The sequence below is a fragment of the Equus quagga genome, chromosome 4 (assembly GCF_021613505.1).
Source record: "Equus quagga isolate Etosha38 chromosome 4, UCLA_HA_Equagga_1.0, whole genome shotgun sequence".
Lineage (NCBI taxonomy): Eukaryota > Metazoa > Chordata > Mammalia > Perissodactyla > Equidae > Equus > Equus quagga.
In genome coordinates, this window is record NC_060270.1 from 51,655,278 (window position 1) to 51,665,896 (window position 10,619).

Genomic DNA, 10,619 nt, shown 5'->3' on the forward strand with positions numbered 1-10,619 from the left:
CCTAATTGTTTAACTTTTCGTATGGAAACGATTTCAAATTGACCAAAAATTGGCAAGAATCAGAATAGTACAAAGAAGGTTAATACGTCTTTTACCCACATTCACCTGCTGTTATGATCTGACAATTTTTGCTTTCTGATTTGGTTCACTTGGCCTTCCTTAAGTCTCCTACACTCCGGATCATTTCCGTGGCTGCCTTCATCTTTTGTGGCATTGACATGGCGTGGTTTTGAAGAATACAGTCTTCTGTCTCCTGTCCCCTGTGTTTTTAATAGAATGTTCCTCATTTTGGGTTTCCTCGTGATTAGATTAGATTATGCATCTTGGCCAGAGTAGTACATTGTTGAGACTGTACCATCAGAATATCACATCTGGAGGCACAGCGTGTCCGTCCTGCTCCTCACTGGTGATGTTAATTTTGGTCGCCTGGGCAAGGTATTGTCCAGTTAGTGCAATGTATACTTACTGTTTTTAACCTTGCGTCTAATAAGCAATCTGTGGGAGACTTTAGGTCCATGCTGGTGTCGACATTTCCCCCCAGGGTTTAGCATCCCTTGATGATTCTTGCTTATTCAGTCTTTACTTTGATAGTTGTCAAATGGTGGTTTTCCAACTCTAGCATTCCTTCCTCATGTACCAGTTGGCACTCAGCATTCTACTGTAAGCAGGAACCCTCCTTTCTCCCCCATTCATCCATATCTATTGGCATGAATTTTTATATTTCCTATTGTTTTGGCTTCCTGGTTTTCTGTTTTTTCAGTAGTTTATACTTCATTACTTACTTTGTGCCTAAATTGTCTTAGCTTTGGCCCATGGGAGCTCCTTCAATCTGTGGCATCCCCTATCATTTGTTGTTTTTTTAGCAGTTATCTTAAATAAAAGATGTTCCATCATCTGGAATCAGCAATTTCTCCAAGGAACCCTGGGGAATGATATTAGATACATAAGATGTGGCTGCTGGGTATGCGCATTGCTACTGGGTGTCATCTGCTAGGCCTGTTCAGCAGACAGAACTAGGAAATGTGCCTGTAATACATATATACAAAATGTGCATGGACACCTACATTTACATGTGCTCATATATGCGTTTGATTTCAGACATGAGTTCACACTAATACATCCAATTCCAATCCATCCTCATAGAGTTCTTTCTTACCTTCCCCATTCAGTGTTTCAATGGTTCTTCTTCCTCAGAATCCTGGCTCCCCCCAAAATTAGCCATTTTATTCACTTGTTCAATCCCATAAAACATCTAGAAAAGTTTTAGAATTGGTTTTGCCCATATCACTAAAAAACAAGACTGCAAGATTGTATTTCTTCCCCTATCTGTACCTTGCCCAGGCTAAGGATATATAATCACATTGTTTTCATAAATTACTTGGATTAATTGTTTTTCTCCTTCACTATGATTGTTATTCATTGGAAATAAATTGAGTTTATTATATAGAACATCAACATGCTGCTAGAAGAACTATACCAAGAGATGTACTGAGAGAGTGTCACTCTCATATCCATCTGCCCCATTCTCCAACCCTCCTCCTAGGTATCCAACTTCACTGTTTCTCCCCCCATGTTTATTTATAAAGAAAAGTAATATGTGTTTTCTTATGGCCCCTTCTTTCTTACACAGAAAGTGTCCATGTAGGGAGACCAACTTCCCCCCGCCAATTTGCCTAGGCCTGAGAAGGTTCCTGGGACATAGAATTCTTAGTGCTAAAACTGGCCAGATGGGAAGGTTGGTCCCTCTATATGCATGCTCTTTTTAAAAAAAATTTTATTGGGCCTGGCCCCGAGGCGTAGTGGTTAAGTTTGGCATGCTCCGCTTTGGTGGTCTGGTTCATGGGTTCAGATCCCAGGCACAGACCTACACCACTTATCAGCCATGCTGCAGCAGCAACCCACATACAAAGTGGAGAAAGATTGGCAACAGATGTCAGCTCAGGGTAAACTTTCCTCAGCAAAGACAAACAAAACTTTATTGATGTGTAATTTATGTACCATAAAATTCATAGGTATTTTTTTTAACATTTTTGAGATATAATTTAATGCCAAAATTCACCCATTTTTTTAACATTGGTTTATAACATTATGTAAATTTCGGGTGTACATTATGTTTTGATTTCTGTGTAGATTACATCATGTTCACCACCCAAAGACTACAATCCATCACCACGCACGTGTGCCTAATCACCCTTTTTTCCCTCTTCACTCCCCACTTCCCCTATGGTAACCACTAATCCAATCTCTCTGTATGTGTTTGTTGTTTATATCTTCCATTTATGAGTGAGATCATATGGTATTTGCCTTTCTCCCTCTGACTTATTTCACTTAGCATAATACCCTCACAGTCCATCCATGTTGCCTCAAATGGCCAGATTTCATCGTTTTTTATGGCTGAGTAGTATTCCATTGTGTATAAATACCACATCTTTATCCATTTGTCCCTTGATGGGCACCTAGGTTGCTTCCTAGTCTTGGCTGTTGTGAATGATGCTGTGATGAACATAGAGGTGCATATATCTCTATGCATTCGTGTTTTCATGTTCTTTGGATAAATACCTAGCAGTGGAATAGCTGGATCATGTAGGAGCTCTATTCTTAATTTTTTGAGAAATCTCCACACTGTTTTCCTTAGTGGCTGCACCAGTTTGCACTCCCACCAGCAGTGTATGAGTTTGCTTTTCTCCACATCCTCTCCAACACTTGTTATTTCCTGTCTTGTTAATTGTAGCCATTCTAATAGGCGTGAAGTAATATCTCATTGTAGTTTTTATTTGCATTTCCCTGATAGTTAATGATTTTTGAACATCTTTTCATATGCCTGTTGGCCATCTGTATATCTGCTTTGAAGAAATCTCTGTTCTGATCTTTTGCCCATTTGTTAATTGGATTGTTAATTTTTTAGTTGTTGAGATGTATGAGTTCTTTATATATTTTGGATATTAAGCCCTTATCAGATATAGGGCTTGCAAATATCTTTTCTCAATTGTTAGGTTGTCTTTTCGTTTTGTTGATGATTTCCTTTGCTGTGCAGAAGCTTTTTAGTTTGATGTAGTTCCCTTTGTTCATTTTTTTCCCTTGCCTGGTCAGAGAGGGTACTTGAAAATGTTCTGCTAAGACTGATGTCAAAGAGCATACTGCTGATGTTTTCTTCTAGAATTTTTATGGTTTCATGTCTTACCTTCAAGTCTTTAATCCATTTTGAGTTGATTTTTGTGTATGGTGTAAGATAATGGTCTACTTTCATTCTTTTGCATGTGGCTGTCCAGTTTTCCCAACACCATTCATTGAAGAGACATTCCTTTCTTCATTGTATGTTCTTGGCTCCCTTGTTGAAAATTAGCTGTCCATAGATGTTTGACTATTTCTTGGCTCTTGATTCTGTTCCATTGATCTGTGTGTCTGTTTTTGTGCCAGTGCCATGCTGTTTTGATTACTATAGCTTTGTAGTATATTGAAATCAGAGAGTGTGATACCTCCAGCTTTACTCTTTTTTCTCAGGATTCCTTTGGCTAGTCAGGGTCTTTTGGGGTTCCTTATAAGTTTTAGGATTCTTTGTCCTATTTCTGTGGAAATGTCATTGGAGCTTTGATTGGAATTGTATTGAATCTGTAGATTGCATTAGGGAGTATGGACATTTTAACTATCTTAATTCTTCCAATCCAAGATCATGGAATATCTTTCCATTTCTTTGTTTCTTCTTCAACTTCTTTCAACGATGTTTTATAGCTTTCAGTGTACACGTCTTTCACCTCTTTGGTTAACTTTATTCCTAGGTATTTTATTCTTTTTGTTGCAGTTGTAAATAGGTTTGTATTCTTGATTTCTCTTTCTGGTAGTTTGTTGTTAGTGTACAGAAACACAACTGATTTTTGTATATTGATTTTTGTATCCTGCAACTTTACCATATTGATTTATTATTTCTAAAAGTTTTTTGGTAGATTCTTTAGGGTTTTCTGTATGTAAAATCATATTATCTGTGAACAGTGACAGTTTCACTTCTTCTTTTCCAGTTTGGATTGCTTTTACTTCTTTTTCTTGCCAGATTGCTCTGGCTAGGACTTGCAGTACTATGTTAAATAAGAGTGGTGAAAGTGGGCATGCTTGTCTGGTTCCTCTTAGAGAAATAGCTTTCAGTTTTTCTTTATTGAGAATGATATTAGTTGTGGGTTTGTCATATATGGCCTTTATTATGTTGAGGTACTTTCCTTATGTACTTGTTTTATTTAGAGTTTTTATCATAAATGCATGCTGTAGCTTGTCAAATGCTTTCTCTGCATCTATTGAGATGATCATGTGATTTTTATTCATTTTGTTATGTGGTGTGTCACATTGATTGATTTGCAGATGTTGAACCATCCCTGCATCCCTGGAATAAATCCCACTTGATCATGGTGTATTGTTGTATTCGATTTGCTAGTATTTTATGGAGGATTTTTGCATCAATGTTCATCAGTGATATTGGCCTGTAATTTTCTTTTTTTGTGTTGTCCTTGTGTGGTTTTGATATCAGGGTAATGTTGGCTTCATAGAATGAGTTATGAAGTTTCCTCTCTTCTTCAATTTTTTGGAAGAGTTTGAGAAGGATAGGTATTGAGTCTTCTTTGAATGTTTGGTAGAATTCCCCAGGGAAGCTGTCTGGTCCTGGCCTCATTTTTTGGTAGGTTTTTGATTACTGTTTCTATCTCTTTACTGGTGGTGGTCTATTCAAATTCTCTATTTCTTCTTGATTCAGTTTTGGAAGGTTGTATGATTCTAAGAATTTTTCCATTTCTTACAGATTATCCAATTTGTTGGTATATAGCATTTTGTAGTATTCTATTGTAATCTTTTGTATTTCTGAGGTGTCTGTTGTAGTTTCTCCTCTTTCATTTCTTATTTTATTTGAACCTTCTGTCTTTTTTTCTTGGTGAGTCTAGCTAAAGATTTGTCAATTTTGTTTACCTTTTTTTTCTCCATTTGACTTGTTTCTTCTCTGATTTTTATTATTTCCTTCCTTCTACTGATTTTTGGCTGTGTTTGTTCTTCTTTATCCCATTCTTTTAGGTGCACTGTTGGATTGTTTGAAATTTTTCTTGTTTGTTGAGGTAGGCCTGTATTGCTATAAATTCCCTCCTAGTACTGCTTTTTCTGTATTTCCATATGTTTTGGCATCTCATATTTTCATTTTCTTTTGTCTCCAGGTCTTCTTTGATTTTTTCATTGATTTCTTTGTTGATCAATTCGTTTTTCATAGCATTTTGTTTAATCTCCACATATTTGTGGCTTTTCAGATTTTCTTTCAGTACTTGATTTCTAGTTTCATATAGTTGTGATCAGAAAAGATGCTTGGTATTATTTCAGTCTTCTTAAATTTATTGAGACTCGTTTTGTGGCCTAATATGTGATCTATCCTGGAGAATATTCCATGTGCATTTGAAAAGAATGTGTATTCTGCGGTTTTGGGGTGGAATGTTCTGTATATATCTACTAAGTCCATCTAGTCTAATGTGTCATTTAAGGCCAGTGTTTCCTTATTGATCTTTTGTTGGGATAACCTATCCATTGGTGTAAATGGGTTGGTAAAGTCCCCTACTATTATTGTGTTACTATTTCTCCTTTTATGTCTATTAATAATTGCTTTATATATTTAGGTACTTCTATGGTGGGTGCATAGATATTTACAAGTGTTATATCCTCTTGTTGGATTGTTCCCTTATCATTATGTAGTGCTTTTCTTTGTCTCTTGTTATAGTTTTTGTTTTAAAGTCTATTTTATCTAAGTATTGCTACCCCAGCTTTCTTTTCTTTGTCATTTGCATGAAGTATCTTTTTCCATCCCTTGGCTTTCAGTTCATGAGTATCTTTAGGTCTGAAGTCTGTCTCCTGTTGCAGCATATATGTGGATCTTGTTTTTTATCCAATTGGCCACTCTTTGTCTCTTGATTGGAGCATTTAGACCATTGACATTTAGTAGCTATTGACAAGAATGTACTTATCGACATTTTATTACTTTTTTTCTGGGTGTTTCAGTAGTTTTCTCTGTTCCTGTCTTCTCCTCTTGCTCTCTTCCCTTGTTGTTTGATGGCTTTCTTTAGTATTATATTTGGGTTCTGTTCTCTTAATATTTGTGTATTTATTAAATGTTTCTGATTTATGATTACCGTGAGTTTCATATATAATAACCAACATATATAGCAATCTATATTAAGTTGATGGATCCTTTAGTTTGACCTCTTGCTAAAAGCTCTATTCTTTTACTCCTCCTCTCTGACATTTTATGTTTTTGATATTATATCTAACCTCTTTAGTGTGTGTGTGTGTATCCATTACCCTCTTATCATGGAAATAGATAATTTTAGTACTTTTGTCATTTGACCTTCATTTTAGTTTCATAAGTGGTTGATCTGCTACCTTCACTGTATATTTGCTTTTACCATTGATTTTATTGCTTTTTTTTTTGATAATTTTCTTATTCCTATTTGTGGTCTTCTCTTTTCCACTTAAGTCAGTCCCTTTAGCATTTCTTATGAGGCTGGTTTTTTTGGTGATGAACTCCTTTAGTTTTTTTCTTGTCTGGGAAACTCTCTCTCTCCTTCCATTCTGAATGATAACCTTGCTGGGTAGAGTATTCTTGGCTGTAGCTATTTTCATTTCAGCACTTTATATATATCATGCCCCCCTTTCTAGCCTGTAAGGTTTCTGCCGAGAAGGCAGCTGATAGCCGTATGGGGTTTCCTTTGTATGTAACTTTTGCCTTTCTCTTGCAGTTTTTAGGATTCTCTCTTTATCTTTAATTCTTGGCATTTTAATTATAATGTCTCCTGGTGTGGGCCTCTTTGGGTTTTTCTTGTTCGATGCTCTCTGTGCTTCCTTTATCTGGATGTCTATTTCCTTCCTTAGGTTTGGAAAGTTTTCAGCCATTATTTCTTTGAATGGATTCTCTGCTCTTTGTCTCTTCTCCTTGGACACCTATAATCCAGATGTTAGTGCACTTGATGTTGTCCCAGATGTCCCTTAGACTGTCATTATTATTATTATTATTATTTTATTATTATTACTACTACTACTACTACTTTTTGAGGAAGATTAGCCCTGAGCTGACATCTGCCAATCCTCCTCTTTGTTACTGAGGAAGACTGGCCCTAAGCTAACATCCATACCCATCTTCCTCCACTTTATATGTGGGATGCCTGCCACAGTATGGCTTGCCAAGGCTCTGCACCCGGGATCCAAACCAGTGAACCCCTGGCCACTGAAGCAGAACATGTGAACTTAACAGCTGCATCACCAGGCTGGCCCCTATAATTGTTTTTTAAAAGTTAATAACTCCCCCTTCAACAAGTGACAACACAATCTTTTTTTTCTTAAAGATTGGCACCTGAGGTAACAAACTGTTACCAATCTTCCTTTTTTTTCTTTCTGCTTTTTCTCCCCAAATCCCCCCAATACATAGTTGTATATGTTAGTTGTGGGTCCTTCTAGTTGTGGCATTTAGGATGCTGACTCAGCATGGCCTGATGAGTGGAACCATGACTGCACCCAGGATCCAAACCAGTGAAATCCTAAGCCACCAAAACGGAAGTGGGCGAACTTAACCACTCGGCCACAGGGCCAGCCCCTGTCCTTATTTTTAATTCTTTCTTATCTGTTCAGCTTGGATGATTTCCTCCAGTTTTTGATCCAACTCTCTGAGCTATTCTTCTGTATCATCTACTCTGCTTTTGAGTCCCTTTAGTGAATTTTTCATTTGTAGTATTGTATTCTTCATTTCTGATTGGTTGTTTTTTATATTTTCGAATTCTTTGTTGACATTCTCACCGAGTTCATCGATTCTTCTCCCAAGATCAGTGAGAATCACTATGACTCTTAGTTTGTACTCTTTGTCAGGTAGATTACTTATTTCTGTTTTGTTTAGATTTTTTTCTGGGGTTTTGTCCTGTTCCCTTACTTGGAACACATTCCTTTGTCTCCTCAGTTTGCCTCTTTCTCTGTGCTTATATCCATGTATTAGGCAGGTCAGTTACATCTCCTGATCTTGGAAGGGTGGCCTTATGTACGAGATAGCTTATGAGACCCAGCAGTGTGCTTCCCTCTTGTTACAAGTTCCAAATGTTCCAGGAGTGTCCTTGGGCTATGTGTGTCCTTCTGTTATGGCAGTGTTGCTCTTGCTTTAGGTGCCTGGGAAAGCTGGGCTGTTCCCCAGGCTGGCTGGTTGTAATGCTTAGCTGCATGTAATGCTTAGTTGCTGCTATGGATCCTTCAGTCACTTTGTCAGGTATGGGGAGCCCTAGCACAATTGGCTACAAAGTCTAATAACACATTCCTGTTGCCATTTTTCTGTTAAGTGAGCAGACCCCCAGCATGGCTGGTTGCTAGGCTCAGGGGCTTACAATTGCTGTAGGCCTCTGGCCTACAAGGCTGTTGTCAGCTCTCTCAGGATTGCAGCTGAGCGGGACCTGTCCCAGGCATGAGAGCACCCAATTGTTTCTGGCTTTGGAACTTGGGACCAATCCCTTATGTGGCTGTTTGAGAAGCATGTCTGCTGCAGCTGACAAGCCCTACCAACCACAGAGCTACACACCCCATCAACACAGTCCTGCACTATGCGTGCACCATGGCCCACTGAAGCAGACCCAGTCACCCCATTGCAGAGGCCCCACACACTCTGCCTACACTACCCTCACACATGCCCCACCCCACAGAGGTGGACCCGTTCACCCAGCTGCAGGGTTCCAGGCACCCCACCTATAGGGGCTCACAAGTTGCCTGAAGGCTTGCTATTGGGTGGGGCCAGCCCCTAGGGTGGGCTGCTTGTCCTGGCTGAGCTGGATTAAATTGGTGCTCTAGTGGGTGGGGCATACTCCTGGGCTAACAGACTAGGGGAAGTACTCCAGTGGTGTCTGCCAGCGTCTGTTTCAGCATGGCTGTACTAGGTCACAATAATGGCTGCCACCAATGTGTCAGTCCCTGAAAACGTCTCAACTCTCACTGAGATGCACCCAGAGCCTATCAGGTGAGTCTCTTCTCACCAAAGGACTGTGCACCTTTCTGTTGATTTTAGTTTGCTTTTGAAAACAGGTGAATTTGTGTGTGAGCCCTTTAAGAGTAGGCTGTTTTATTCCCTTATGTCCAATAGCTTCTGGGGTTATTCCCCATTGTTGTTAGTAGCTTGCCTAGCCAGATATTATGACCCTTGTGTTCATTGTGTTGAGTCCAAAAGCTGCTTATTGTGATGACACTCCCTTGCTTAGATCCCCCACTCCTCCAAGGAAGGCTGCGTACCTTAAGGTTGCTCCAGGCTGGCCGTGAAGCACTGCAGCTCAAAGGTGGCTTTTTTCTCTCCAGAAAGGAATTTCTGCCTCTTTCCCCTCAGTCAGCACTCTCCCTTGTTGTGGAGGTTCTTTTTATCCAGTTTTCAGTTCTCTCTCAGGGGTAATTGTTCCAAGAGTAGTTGTAAATTTGTTGTGTCCGTGGGAGGAGGTGAATTCAGAGTCCACCTGCACTGCCATCTTGACATTTTGTCCCAAATTCACCCACTTTAAGAGTTGTGCAACCTGACCACAATCCAGTTTTAGAACATTTTCATCGTTCTGATAAAACCCCTCATGCCTGGGTACAGTTAATTCTTGTTCCTACTCCAGGCTGTCTCCTCCCCAGTTCCAGGCAACCACTAGCTACTTTCTGTCTCAAAAAGTAGATTTTCCTCTTCTGGCCATTTCATATAAATAGACTCATACAATGTTATCTTTTGAGCCTGGCTTCTTTCACTCAGCACAATTTTTTTGAGGTCCATCCGTGTCATTGCATTTATCAGCATTTCTATCAGTATTCTTATTGCTGAATAGTATTACATTGTATGAACTTCCCATATTTTATTTATCCATTTAATAGTTGATGGACGTTTGAGTTGCTTTCTTTTTGACTATGATGTATAATGCTGCTATGAACATTCACCAGAAAGTCTACTTGTGGACATGGGTTTTCATTTCTTTTGGGTAGATATCTAAGAGTGGAATTGTTGGCTTGTATGATAAATTTATATTTAACTTTTTAAGAGACTGTCTTACTGTTATCCAAGTGGCTGAACCATTTTAGATTCCCACCAGCAAAGTATGAGAGTTCCTGTTTCTACACATCCTCAACAAAATTTAATGACTATTTTTTATTGTAGACATTCTTGTAGATACAAAGTGGTATCTTGTGATTTAATTATGCATTTCCGTAATGAGGAAGTTGAGCATCTTTTCATGTGCTTATTAACTATTTCACGTACGTGCTCTTTTGGACTTTGCTTTTTTCACTTAACATCTCCAGAAATCACTCCATGTAAGTTCATAGAGATCTTCCTCATTCTTTTCACATTTTTTTTGTAGCAGCCTAGCATTTTATAGTGTGTAGGTACCACAGTTTATCCAATCCATCTCCTATGCCTGGGCATTTAGGTAGTTTGAATATTTTGCAAAATTACAAATAATGTTACAATGAATGACTTTACAAGTGTATTTCTGTTTTGTTTGGGGTATACCTATGCAGATTCCTAGAAGTGGGATTACTGAGTCAAAGGGCATATGCATATGTAGTTTTATTAGATATTACCAAATTCTTTTCCATAAAGGTTTTTGCATTTCACATTCCAC